This window comes from Vanellus vanellus (assembly GCF_965231255.1).
Source record: "Vanellus vanellus genome assembly, chromosome: 19".
Classification (NCBI taxonomy): domain Eukaryota; kingdom Metazoa; phylum Chordata; class Aves; order Charadriiformes; family Charadriidae; genus Vanellus; species Vanellus vanellus.
In genome coordinates, this window is record NC_138924.1 from 1,728,942 (window position 1) to 1,742,303 (window position 13,362).

General features: G+C 48.5%; 1 protein-coding gene across 1 annotated transcript in view; it reads right to left on the reverse strand.

Moving 5' to 3' along the window:
- Nucleotides 1–13,362, reverse strand: part of GALNT17 (polypeptide N-acetylgalactosaminyltransferase 17) — a 225,474-nt gene that overhangs the window by 171,044 nt on the left and 41,068 nt on the right. The gene's annotated exons all lie outside the window — the stretch shown is intronic.

Sequence of the window (13,362 nt, forward strand, 5' to 3'; positions counted from 1 at the left end):
TGTGTGTGTGAGGTTTTGTTTGGTTGGTTTTTAAATAAAAACAGGGTATATTCCCCTTTGTTTTAATGGCAGAGCCCTGACTCTTGAGAGCAGAACAGACTGTCACCACCACTGGTGCTTCTGAAGTGACAATAACGTTGAGGTCCTGCACAGGGCTTCATGATCCAAGAGCGTGGTCCAGCTCCCACACCTACCGCGGATTTCCATTGCTCTGGACAAAACACTCTGCCTCCCGATCTACAAGACATAGATTTAAACATATTTCTCCTCAAAAAGTAGTGTTGCGAGGCAGTAAGAAAATCACCTGTGAAGGTAAATCGCAGTTTGAGGCACTTAAATAGAAATTATTATAATTATTACGCCTTCTGACAAGGAACCTCTAAACAGCCCTCCCTGGTAGGGACCTTCTGGGAGTCGATGGAGTCCCTCTGACCGCACTGGGCTTGATTAGATTTTATCCGAGGACAATAATAACAAATCAACTGCAAGGAGCACTTGGCTGTGACGTGGGGATGGATGAGACACCCAAGCTGCCTTTTTCCATCTCCAGGCTCAGCATCAGCCAGAGGAGTAAGGCAAGAAAGCTGGGAAAGGTGAAACTGTGTCCTGCGGAAGGCCAGCACATCGCTCCGCGAACCTCCTCACCCCAAACGGCCGGAGGGGGAATGTTCAGCTTTGCTTATGAAGAGATACCCATTTCATTTCACACACAAAGTCCAACAGAAATAAAACCCCAGAATGACAGACTGGTGAGGGCTGGAAGGGCCCTCTGGAGCTCCCCCCGTCCCACCCCCCGCCAGAGCAGGGGCACCTCCAGCAGTGGCACAGGACACATCCAGGCGGGTCTGGAATGGCTCCAGAGGGGGAGACTCCCCCCCTCTCTGGGCAGCTGTGCCAGTGCTCTGCCGCCCGCACGGGAGAGAAGTCCCTCCTCAGGCTGAGATGGAACTTCCCATGGTCACGTTTGTGCCCGTTCCCTCTTGTCCTGTCACTGGGCACCACTGGAAAAAGCCTGTTCCCATCCCCCCGGCACCCTCCCTTGGAGGATTTATAAGATCCCCCCTCAGTCTTCTCCAAACTAAAAAGCCCCACATCCCTCAGCCTTTCCTCGTAAGAAAGATGCTCCAGTCCCCCAGTATTTAAAAAAAAAATATAAAAATATTCTCACAAAGAGACAATTCTTCTCAAAAACGTCTCTCTCTATCAAAACCAGATCTTTTCTACTCGGTAACAGTTCACCTGTAGACGCATTAATTCCCTTCGGGTACCCTAGGTCATGGCCTGCTGCTTGTCACATCACAGAGACAAAGGGCACCCCCAGTTTATCAGCAGAGGGTTTTACCTCTACACACACACACACACACATTATAACAGAAATTCAGTTTAGAATTTTAATTCCTTCTTCATCACCTTACCCATGAAAGGTTTCTAGCAAAACCTGTAAGAAATTATTCTACCGCCTATCAGTTCCAGTTCTATCTAGTTCAACCCCAGAGAGGTTGTCGAGGCCCCATCCCTGGAGGTGGTCAAGGCCAGGTTGGACGGGGCTTGGAGCAACCTGGGCTGGGGGGAGGTGTCCCTGCCCAGGGCAGGGGGGTGGTACCCAATGAGCTTCAAGGTCCCTTCCAACCCAAACCATTCTATGATCCTACGATTCTTGGCCAGAAAGGCGGTAACACGGAGCTATGAAGTCCTTCCACGACATCCAGCACGCTCCTACTTCTACTATAGGTATCCTCAGGTTCTATCAGTTTGCTTTTCAGGCTTGGATTTGCCTTTCTTTATTCATTTTAACAGATTTCGCACTTCCCCAACGCTTTTGCTGTTGGTGCTTTGAATCTACGCATCTGTAAGAAGGGCTGAACACAAGTGGAAACTTTCCCCTTATTTCTGCATATGCGCTACTCAGCCCTTCTACTACTATAAAACCTGTCTCATTAAGTACAGATAAATCCATGTTATTTAACCAAAGGAATTAATTAAGGTGAGCGATTCATACGTGTTGGGCAGGGCACTACCGTGAGACCATCACCCTCTCTTCCAGCGCACCCAGGATAGCAAACGCACCCGCAGGGATAGTAATAAAGACGAATATTCCCGGGTGCGACGTGACAGGAAGGATCTCCGTGTCCGTCTCTGTGCTGGTTACACATTTCATCCTCCAGTTGGGGCTGTCGGAAGGGTTCAGCCGTGCAGCTGGGATGTCACTTTGGTGTACAGCACTGCGAAGCAAGATTCAAGTAGCGTTTGGCAAGAACGGTAATTCACATCCAAACAGAAGAAGAAGAAACTTGCTTCCAACTGGCTGAAAAGATGCCTCAGGAGAGGCGGGACTGAAAACAAACGGTTACAGCAGAACCAGGGAATCCATAAATTCAGTCACTGGTATCAGCCCCGTTTTAAGGCTGCACAAAGGACACATTTCTGCAAGGGTTTGCTAGAACTTCAGAAATTATCCATGTGGTTCCTTCACCCGGGCAGGAACCCAGGGAAAGCTCCTTCTCAGCAGAGAGCTCCCCGGGCTTTGTGTTAACCCACGTTTGGGTGCGCAGAGACACCCGCACGCTTCCCAGGCCTCATGGAGAGCGAGCCCAGCAGCCCACCTTCTGGAGAGAACTTCCACGTGTGATCGTGTCTCCTCCTCTCTTTGCTCCCCTTCCTCCCGCTCATCTCCCCTGCTCTCCAAACCACCTGTCTCAACCAACAGGGACACCTCCAACCAGCCCAGGTCGCTCCAAGCCCCATCCAACCCGGCCTTGAACACCTCCAGTGATGGGGCAACCACAGCTTCTCTGGGCAGATCATTAAGTACCTCTGGTGACGCAGGAGCAGAAAGGGGACATCGCCTCTGAAGCCTGTCGTTCCCCACACACAACCCTCCAGGACTGGTTTCCAGCACAGCCTTCTGTTGGGGCCTCTTGCCGCCACGTGCTCGCAGCACCTTCACACTTTGAAAACCCCCAGCCTTTTGCCAAGCCTGCTTGAAATTGGCCCGGAAGGGCCTGAAGTGGCACACAGAGACAGAACGAGCAAGAGCATGATCCCACCAGCTTATTCCCTCAAAGAACTGGGCTAAAAAGTAGAGTCAGAACTGTTCCCAAGTCACAGACCAACTCCCTTATCGTTCTGGGCAGGCACCAAAGAAGAAGTGCTGAACCGCTGCCGAAAGGTCTCTCCTGACGCCCGCTCCAGCCTATCTATAGCAACACACAGCACTAATATCCCACAAAAAAAAGCTCGATCTTCGGAGTGAATCCCTAGTGAATTTTGCAAGCTCATGAGATGGTAATGGGCTGCATCGAGATTAGATGTAGATCAGAGCTCTGAACAGTTGCGAGCTTCACTCATCCTTGAGCCACATTCACCCAACGAGTACCTTCGAAATGAAAACAGGATTGGATTTTTTTTTTTTTTTTTTTTCCAGAGTCTCCTAAAACATCTGCACTTTGGGACAAAGTGGGTTCAAGTTATGTCAGGGCAGGTTTAGATTGGATATTAGGAAGCATTTTTTCACTGAAAGGGTTATTAAACATTGGAATAAGCTGCCCAGAGAGGTGGTGGATTCACCATCCCTGGAGGCGTTTAAGAAAAGGGTAGATGAGGTGCTTAGGGACATGGTTTAGGAGTGGTGGTGTTTTTATCAGGGTAGGTTAATGGTTGGACTTGATGATCTTAAAGGTCCCTTCCAACCTCACTGATTCTATGATTCTATGATTCTAAAAGGAGTGTATTGTTCTTTTATTGCAGGAATCGAAGGGAAAAAAAAAAAAAAAAAAAGATGCCACATAGAGCTGCTAAGATCTGAGCCCCTCCTGCCGCAACAGCCCGACACCGGATCCCCTGGAGACTGACAGAGAGTTGGTTTTCTTCAAGATGATATAAAAATTTAATCTCTACAGCAAAATTATTCCTTGCCTGAGTACGGTTATAGTAAATATATTATTCTCTCCTTAAACCAGCAGTATATTTCGTAAGAGACAGTTTTCTAGGACAGAGAAAAACTTTGGTAAAACACGATATATAGCGTGATACACAGCCTTGGTTTAGAAAGCGGGCGGCCAAGCGGGCTCCCCAGGCAGCGCGCGCGCCGGAAAAGTATTTTGCTACGTGTCAGCCTAGATGAAGGGAAACGCCAACGCTAACCCGACCGATGCGAACCTCAGGCGGGGAAACCTCTTTCACTAAGCAAGCTAGGGAAGGGGGAAGAGTACCTGACGTCGAAAGGCACTCATGAGAAACGGGGGTCCTCAGCCTTAACGCTGGGGGTGGAGGAGGGAAAAGAAAAGGAGGGAATGATATAGGGAAGATTTCTGGGAAAGCAAATTTTTTATTTCATCCTTCCTCGTTTGTTCATGCCACCGTGCCGCGTGAGTGACGGAGCGCGTACAGCTCAGATGGAAAAAACCACATTCCTGTAGGGCAGAACACAAAGCTCTCCTTCTCAAGAAGGAATAAATAATCCTGAAACAGCACTGAAAAATAAGGGAAGCGCAAAAGGGACAATGAGAGTCGACGTCTTTGAAAAGCACAGCTCTTCGCAAGCAAAGCACCACGGATCTGCCCGCCCAAACCGCCCTCCCAGGGACGCCTGCGGCTGCCCTCGCTTCAGCCAGAGGCTCGAAGGCGAATGAGAAATTCCTGACTCGGGGGAAAAAAAAGGCAAATCCAATGAGGTAAATGACCTAACGTGTGCCACGTGTTGCGCTGCGGGTATTGCCTCTGCGTGACCTCCGGGAAGATGGGGAGAGAGGACACAAGAGAGAGGCTTTTCGGGGTATTTTATGAGAAAGTAGAATAGACACCAATGGGCGAAACATCATAGGTAATGCTAGAAATTACGGAAAACCGCTGAAGTTTTCAGTGTTGTCCTGCTGACCGCTGCAAATACAGACTGTTAAGGGGAGGACTCATTAACGTTAAGGGTAATTGGTAGACTAACAGGCACCAATTTTCCTTTACAGCTTTGGTGGAATTCACTTTGGGATTTTCACTTTTCTCCCCGCAGCAGTTTCTACCCAATTTTTACCCAGTCTTTGCTCAAACCATTTGTTTATTAGATGAAATAACGCGTGTTCCTCTGACCGTAGGTTACACCTGCGTAACGCCCACCCACGCGCTGCGAAAGGGCTATGGAAACTCTTCACGGAGTACGAAATACAACTGGCTCTGTCAGCCTCCCCTGCTCTCGCCACCTCCCCAGAGCCCCCTTATACTCTCCCAAAGGAAACCAAAAGTAGTAGTAAAGGGGTTAGAAGACGCAAGATTGCTTTCCGGGGGGGGGGGGGGATGATAATACGAATTTCAAAAGTGAGTTTAAATACTGGAGTTCAGAGGAAAAATGAGTATTCCCCTGAACCCCATACAATTTTAGCCAGTGTACGCGCTAGGTATGTTTTTCCCAGGGCTGACCGCTTATCAGAAGCCAGTACATCCCCCAAATCAGAGGCTGCAGGCGGCTTCTGACAAATCCCCCCCGCTGTAGGATCAACGCTACCACCTTCCGCTTGGGCAGTACCTTTCCAACGAGCTGTCTTTTGCCGCATCTGAATATCTCCTTCAGCTGCAAAGATCCCACAGAGTGTTCGGTTGTCCTTTGCCATGCAAATGATTTTGTTGGTTTACCGCAGAGATAAACACGAACCTGATGACTGGTGAACGGTGGTTGGGAGAAAATTTCCAACCTCTGGCTTCACGCCAAATGACTAATGCGGACTCAAAAAAAAAAAAAAAAAAAGCAGCAGACGAACGCTGCTGAGCCTGTGCTTGGCAAGCAGGGACACACTGAAAATAGAGCGTATTTTAGCCGTAATCCACCGTATTTCACCTCGAAGTTCCTGCGTACGTAAAATGATTTGAATAATTCTCACCAGAAGGAATTTGTCCAACAGATGATTAAGATTTCGCTTAAATAATCGTGACAGGCGAGGGCCACACCAGGCTGCCCAGGACGGGCACAGCTCCTCATTATTAAATATATTAGATGGGCACCTGTATCGGGAACATTTTAAGTACAGCTGTGCTTACATCCTTATGGGAACAGTCAGACAACATCAAGGTTTCCTCCCACCTTGTACTCTATGAAAAGGATGGAAGAAGAGAGCGCAGTTAGATTGCGCAGAGTCTGAAGTCTCGTTTGAAATATTTTAACATAAATATACATTTATACGCATATATATGTATGGACGTACATACATACACATATTCACAATTGACGTTTTCTTATCTATATGGAAATGGAAACACGGAGAAATTACCTTCAGAGCCCGAGGGAAGATCAGCACCCGTTGCAAGGAGAACACAGTCGTCAGGAGAATTTCAAAGCCACTCTCGCCCCGTTTAGGCCATCAGGCTACCGAGTTCTGGTTGCAAATGATAATTTCCCAATCGGGATTTGCCTCAGGCACAAAATAACAGAAAAATAACACAAATCCTTCAACCGGCTGAGGCTGTCCAGTTCAGAGGAATGGAGTTAGTCGATTCTAAAACCTGGGACTAGTAGCAGAGCTTGGACATAGATCTTTGCTCCCTGAAAGTCTGCAGATATTGGCGCCTACGATTCTGCTTCACGTTTTTAAAATAACTTGGGGGGAGGGGGTGGGGGGGGAAGGCAGGTCTCGGCAACAGAACTGGTTTAGGGTCAGAAAACCATCGGCAAGGCCGAGCGCTCTGCAGCTCCGCGGGGAGAACAGGCAGCGCTTCGATGGGAGACTTACGCTCAGAGTCGTTCAGATACAAAAGAGAAGACTGGAGGTGACGTATATCCCAGGGAAGACCCCGGACACAGGTGAAGCATTCCCGGCAATTTAATTACAGCAATGCTCTTCCCAGGTCTGCGCTGACACAGGCGCCCCAGGAGAAGCCCTGCAGCTGGGAGCTCCCCCTTTCAAGTGAGAATTTCAAATCAAGAGGCCGATCGCTCACGGTTGTTAAAGGTTTGTCTCAAAACTACCGATTACACCCCGCCGCCCCCAGCGCAGTCCGCGGTCTCCAACGGATACGGCTTTTCCTGCGCACCTCCTGCCCCACTGCGCACCGCGTTCTGCGCCCCAAAGCTGCGGGAAGAGGGACTCCTGCGACCGGTATGCAGCTCATAGCGCTTTTGGGGATGAAGCGTGCTGTAATAAGCCACAGGGTTACATCAGCAGGTGCAAGGGACATGCGTTGTAAGGAAGGATATATATTTTGCAGGCAAGGCATTGATAGATTCGAAGCAGTTGCCAAGTAATGGAGTGACATACGCAGCACCAGCAGCTGACTCGCAATTCCAGATAACAGACTCGGATCTGCGAGGGGGGATGGATGAAGTGTATTTGCAGAAAAGCTAAAGAAAAGAACGCGTTGTAGCAATCTCACTCGCGCATTATGACACAAATACAAATTTATCTCTCTGACTAACATATGGACTGTCATATTCTGGAAATATCCGTGTTATTTACTGGAGAGAAGGGGGGGGGAAGGGAAACAGTACTAGATCACAAAAAGGAAAATATGGGTCAGAAACATCACTAAGATCATTTAGCGAGACAGCTGACTGCACCCGTGTTCAAGATGTTGAAGAACTCCGGAGAGCTCACTTTATTCAGCCCTGCCTAAGCCCTGCTCCCAAGGATTCAATCGCACCGGGATGCGGGTGCGACCATTTCCCACCAACACACAGCGACATGTTTCCGCGAAGCGTTTAGAGCAGTCTCGAGCTCTCTTCCCGCTGCTATTTCAGATCGGCATAAACCATCACAAAGAACCGTCGTGCCCAGGTAGCAATAAGAAAGCAAAGAATACTCTAAGAGTCGGGAGGGGAAAATTCATAGAAGAGCACCCAAAATGACCAGACACTAGTAACGAGAGCTAATTAGAGAGAGAGCAGCTGCCCGGCCCAGCAGAGCACCCTGGGACCCGCAGCTTGATTCAGAGGCCATATGAGTGGATTTGTATGGCTTAAAGCCACTTTCTCGGCGAGACACTCCAGCATCAGCAATCTGCGCTCAATCTGTTTTGAGGGCCCTTTCTCGCCACCGTCAGTCACTCAAGTGGCTGCTGACAAAAATGCTCCCCGGGCTTCTCCCCCCGGAACTTTTTTTGCCTTTCCCCCTTCTTAAAGCCAGACTAGTAACACGTGAGCAAGGACAGTTGCTCCACCACGAGTCATAAATCTGGGAATTACCTGCTGAGGCTCTGGGACAAGAGGGGGACTGAAGGCACACAGCCGCCCCTATGGATGCTCCACGAGAGGCGAATGCTGCGCACAGGAGCAAGATCTCACAGCTCCTCGTCCCATTGACAGCAGCAAGGTTAAAGAGCAACGCTAAAAGCTTTGTCCAGCAATACATCTGCTACGAGTTAACACACGTCTATCGAAAACCTGATGAAGCGTCATAAGAAGAGTCCGTATTACGGTATTAGTAGCCTACCAATGCAATATAACATAAACCACGGCAGGACTTCGCGTTAAAAAATCTGATACTGTTCCAGCACCTTCGAAGGTCAATTTAGGGTGCGTCACCGTTCACCAGACAGACAAGGTCCCTGGTCCACACACCTAATGGGGTATCGATTCAGCAAACACCAAAGTGCTAGCTCTGCACTTGCCGGACTTTGCTGAAGCGCCCCGGCTCTTCCCATACGCACGGACTGAGCGGGTGCCCGTCGGATAGCTTGGGACACGGGCGCCCGAACGAGAAAGGCCAAGGGCAGAAGCTGTCTCGCATATTTATGCTGGTCGGCCTTGAGCCCGTTTGGGTGATGAATTAAGCAATTGTCTGCAGCTTTATTTTTAGAAGGCGGATTGCAATTCAAGCAAGCACAAACTATCTTGCTTTCCTATTTGAGCTGCCTGGAGGTCCGTCTGGCAGGACACACGGCTACGTGCAAGACCTGCTCAGAGAAGATGGCAGGCGCAGCACAGATGGCAAGAGCAGCTCGTTTGTCCAGAGTAGTTATAGATGCCCCATCACGGGAAATGTTCATGGTCAGGCTGGATGGAGTCTTAGCAACCGCTGGAACTAGATCTTTAAAAGGTCCCTTCCAACCCAAACCATTCAGTGATTCCGCACTGAGGTCTCCTCATTTATTTTGAGACCCAACCCAAGCATCAGAAAGCACAAAGGAAAGCTAGGACACATTCTAACATCAGTCTCACTCTAACATCTTCTTTAGTACAGGCAGTTGAAGAAGTTGCCAACCTCTTCTGCCCCCAGCGGCAGAACGTCGCCACCCTCATTTGTGACAAGGCAGTGATTTGTGGGACCATTCTGCACACTATTTGTCCCCAGGCAGGCATTCCTACCGGCCACTGTCAGACACCCAGGGTCAGACAACCATTTTGTTTGACTCCGCATCGCTGCTTTATACTCCGGTGCAAAATTTAACTTCTTTGGGGAACGCAGTCCCTTCCCACCCCCATCACAACCCTTTTGCATCCAGGCAGAGCTGCTGCTTGGGCACAGCACAGGACCAAAGGGGAGGAAACAAGGATTTCTTAAATCCACCTCGCCCCTGGAGAAACTGTGACTAGAGTTACACCCGCAGCGGGACAGGACTGTCCCCGGGAACTGGAGCAGAGCCACAGGACCAAGTATGGAAACAGGAAGAGAACAGAACCCATAAAAACACAAGCCAACATTTTTTAAATCCCATTCAAAGGTTAAAAATAATATTTTGCACTTTTATTTTCACAAGGAATCTGTTATTTCCAGATCGTGTTTCCATTACAAGCTGTTAGTGTTTGTGGTTTCTTTTAATGCGTGTTCTTGTTTTCCTTTTTGTAAAACATTTCCTCTCTATATGTATTAGCCTGCTGGAAAGGGGAAAAAAAAATGCCATTTGGTAAGAGAGGAAATAAAGAAATAACACACTATAGCTCAGACATCATAAGCACAGAGCTGGCTACTCTGTTTTGGGGTTTATGGTTATGTGATTTGGGTTTATGGTCGTGTGTTACACGTCCAACATGCAAACTGTGTCAGCCCCACGCAGGGGGCACCTCCTCCGCAGAACCACTGGGAGCCAGGGAACGGAAAAGGGCAGAAAACTGGAGAAGGTCCCCAGATCGCCGTCCCAGGTCAGGCTATAAAGCCCTGCAGAGGTTGACGAGGCCAACCAAGGAGCTCCCTCCTCCTTCCCCTCTTCCCACTCCTGAAAGGAGGCCGTCGTGGGTGGTATTTTTAACCCGTGGCCCCAAGCAGACCGCCACATCAGAGACAACATGCCAAAAAGTTGGGAATCAGTGGAAAAAAAGGTATGTGGGACCGTACCTGAGAAATACCACTTTTCAGAGGGGTCCTCCGCATGCTTCCAAGTTTCTCTACAGGGGCCCTTTGATGCATATTATCCCTCCCGGGGCTAACCCTAAACCTGCTCATTGAGCTATTCTTTGAAGACCAATATATTAGAGGAAGGATGACGCTGCCCACAATAGGCTTTCCCAAAAGAAGAACGAACATCTTGAAGCCAGCATGTAATTATTACTTTAGCAGAGCTGCAGAGAGAAACCCGGGGGTAATACGTGCACCTTCAGCAAGCGGGTACGTGCTTCTTCCTCCTAATTGCGTTTTACGGAGCTGTGAACTTACTACTTACTTTTTAAGGTCAAGAAAGTCTATTTTACAGGGTTTTGCTTAGTGCATTTAATTTCTTTTGCAATACTTGTTCTGGCTGTGCTCAGATGCTATTCACACTCAGCGACTGAGCCAATTTGTTGTTGGTTTACTGGTGTGCATTCAGTGCTCTCAGACACACAGGACACTCCAGAGAGCCGCTTCCGCTCTTCAAATTTCCTCCCATCTGTTTGTGCTTTGCAAACAGGTCACAGGGGTGACACACCATGACTCGCAACATCTAAGGACAGAAACGAAGGCAGCAATTTGGCCATCGGAGAGAAATATTCTCCACTGCGATGCCTTTATTCTTGTACACATCTGCATTCCCCAAACACACCCACTATTAAGGCATGCAAGGGGTTTCTGTAGTACACGTGTTACTGTAATGAACATACAAGCACAATAGATACCTCTTAGATAAAAACCTGGAATTGCTCTAGTATGACTTAGGCTGTATGCGGTGACGGCAGAGCTTTGTCTGAGTGCAAGTACTTTGCTGCCAAACCCGAGTTACTGAGCTCATCGAAACTATTCAAGTGCTTAAGTAAAGCATCAGCTTCAGTGCTTTGCCAGACAGGGGTCTCACGGAAGGAGAATTGGAGCTTGCTTTCTACCGTCAATGCAAATTTATGAATGGTTTTGCTGTACAGCATTGGGAACAATTCCTAAGAGGCGGCAGATCTGTGACTATTTAACTTTTTGTTTCTATAGAGAGCTCCCGATGATAGGCACTAAGTGCTTTAAAAACATAATTAATGCTCAAAGCGCTCCTGAGAGGGAGCTAAATATATGACTCGGATTTTAAGGTACCTGACGTAGGACTGTCCTTGTTCTTTTCGTAAAACACTTGGTACAACAGGGTGCACGGTACAACAGGGTCTTGGTCCCATTTTGTTCGGTGCTCCAAGAGAACGCAAGAGAAAACATACCTCGCTCCTTTTCTAGACAGTCAAACACAGAAAATAATTTGTCCAAGGTGACTTAGCCCAAGAAGATCAGCGTTCAGAGACAGAATCTGAGTTCTTACAAAATTAAAGAGCTTATTACCTTCAGAACAACCTGCCACGGCAGGGTGGTTTCCTCCAGGGGCCCTCCCTCTTCAGTGACCAACACCAAACAACTGCTAACACCGATGGCATGGCAGCTGGACCTTGAGCACCTCACTCCAAGAACCATCCATCCCCTGCGTTGCATGGCTGATTCTGAAGTCCCAGATCAATTCAGTGGGCCAGCCTCAACCACTACAATGCTTGACAGGATTCCATTTTTCCCAAAAGCAGAGGGCTTCTAGGCTTTTTTTTTTTTTTTTTTTTTTTTTTTTTTTTTTTGAGAGCAACGTGTCCAATTACAATGATGACAAGAAGCCCCAGAGGTGGAGCAAGCACTGAGCTTGCGGTGTCGCTGGGGGCCAGTCTCCATAAGCCTCCTGCCCTGCAGCAGACACTCCCGTGCATCCCAGCGATGTGTCCAGCGCCACCAATGTCAGGACAGCGCACGCTTGTCACTTTGCTTTCTGGTCCCCAAGTGAAAAATAAGACGCTTCTCGAAATGTAGCCTTTACCAAACCTCCTCTCGACGAGGAACTGTCCTGCCTTTGCCATATGGTACCGCGACTTCCAGGCAGACGTAATCCTCAGCTCCACCTTCTCTCCCACCCTCCCAGCCCTCTAGCACGCACACGTTCTTCTTTTATCTTTCCATCCTACCTTCACCTCATTTCCATCCCTGAAAGTTCCTGCTGATCAGGGCAGTCTCCCTTCTACATCGCAGCCCTTGAAGGCTTCACAGCCCTTGCCCCCTACCAGCCACCTCCTGTCCCCAAGACCACACACCCCGTGCCGAGCCACAACCAGAACCTGCCCTGGAGGAGCCAAGATCAGGCCAGAGACTCCCACCCAGATGTCACAGAATCACAGAATCATAGAATCAGTGAGGTTGGAAGGGACCTTTAAGATCATCAAGTCCAACCATTAACCTACCCTGATAAAAACACCACCACTCCTAAACCATGTCCCTAAGCACCTCATCTACCCTTTTCTTAAACGCCTCCAGGGATGGTGAATCCACCACCTCTCTGGGCAGCTTATTCCAATGTTTAATAACCCTTTCAGTGAAAAAATGCTTCCTAATATCCAATCTAAACCTGCCCTGACATAACTTGAACCCGTTTCCTCTTGAATTCCCATGAATATAAATTAATTCACCTCTAAAAATCTGTGCTAATGAGTAACCCTGTAGCTCCCGAACACATAAGAATGGACTGTTCTTTTTGCGTCGATACTTACAGCTTAAAAAATTAAATGCTTTGCCATTGCTTGATCTAGACATGCAGGGGGAAAGACAAGTTGTTAAGGATATATTTTAATTAATCCCCAAATTCATCACCTTAAGCAATTTGGGAGGTATCTTGCAACCGCTCAGACAGTATGTTCTATCGTCCGCTCGCTCTTCCACCTATCTAGGGAGAAACGCAATTAACACCCACCCGCAAAGCCTGCCCTCTTCACCCCTAAGCAGATTAAAGGACTTACGGGGAAAAAAGGTTATTGTACGATACCCAGGGTCACCGACCGCATCTAGCAGCTCTTACCTTTCCAGGTCAGGTTTACCAAGGGAACCAGATTCCCAGCGGAAAACACTGTTGTGATGGACACTGAGCTGCCAAGCCCTGAGCCGCATCCCTTCACTGCTCAAGCAGTGACAGAGGTGCCATCAAAAAGATGCCCTAGAAAGATGCCCTTCCTCAGAAGAGGAGGGTATTACTTTA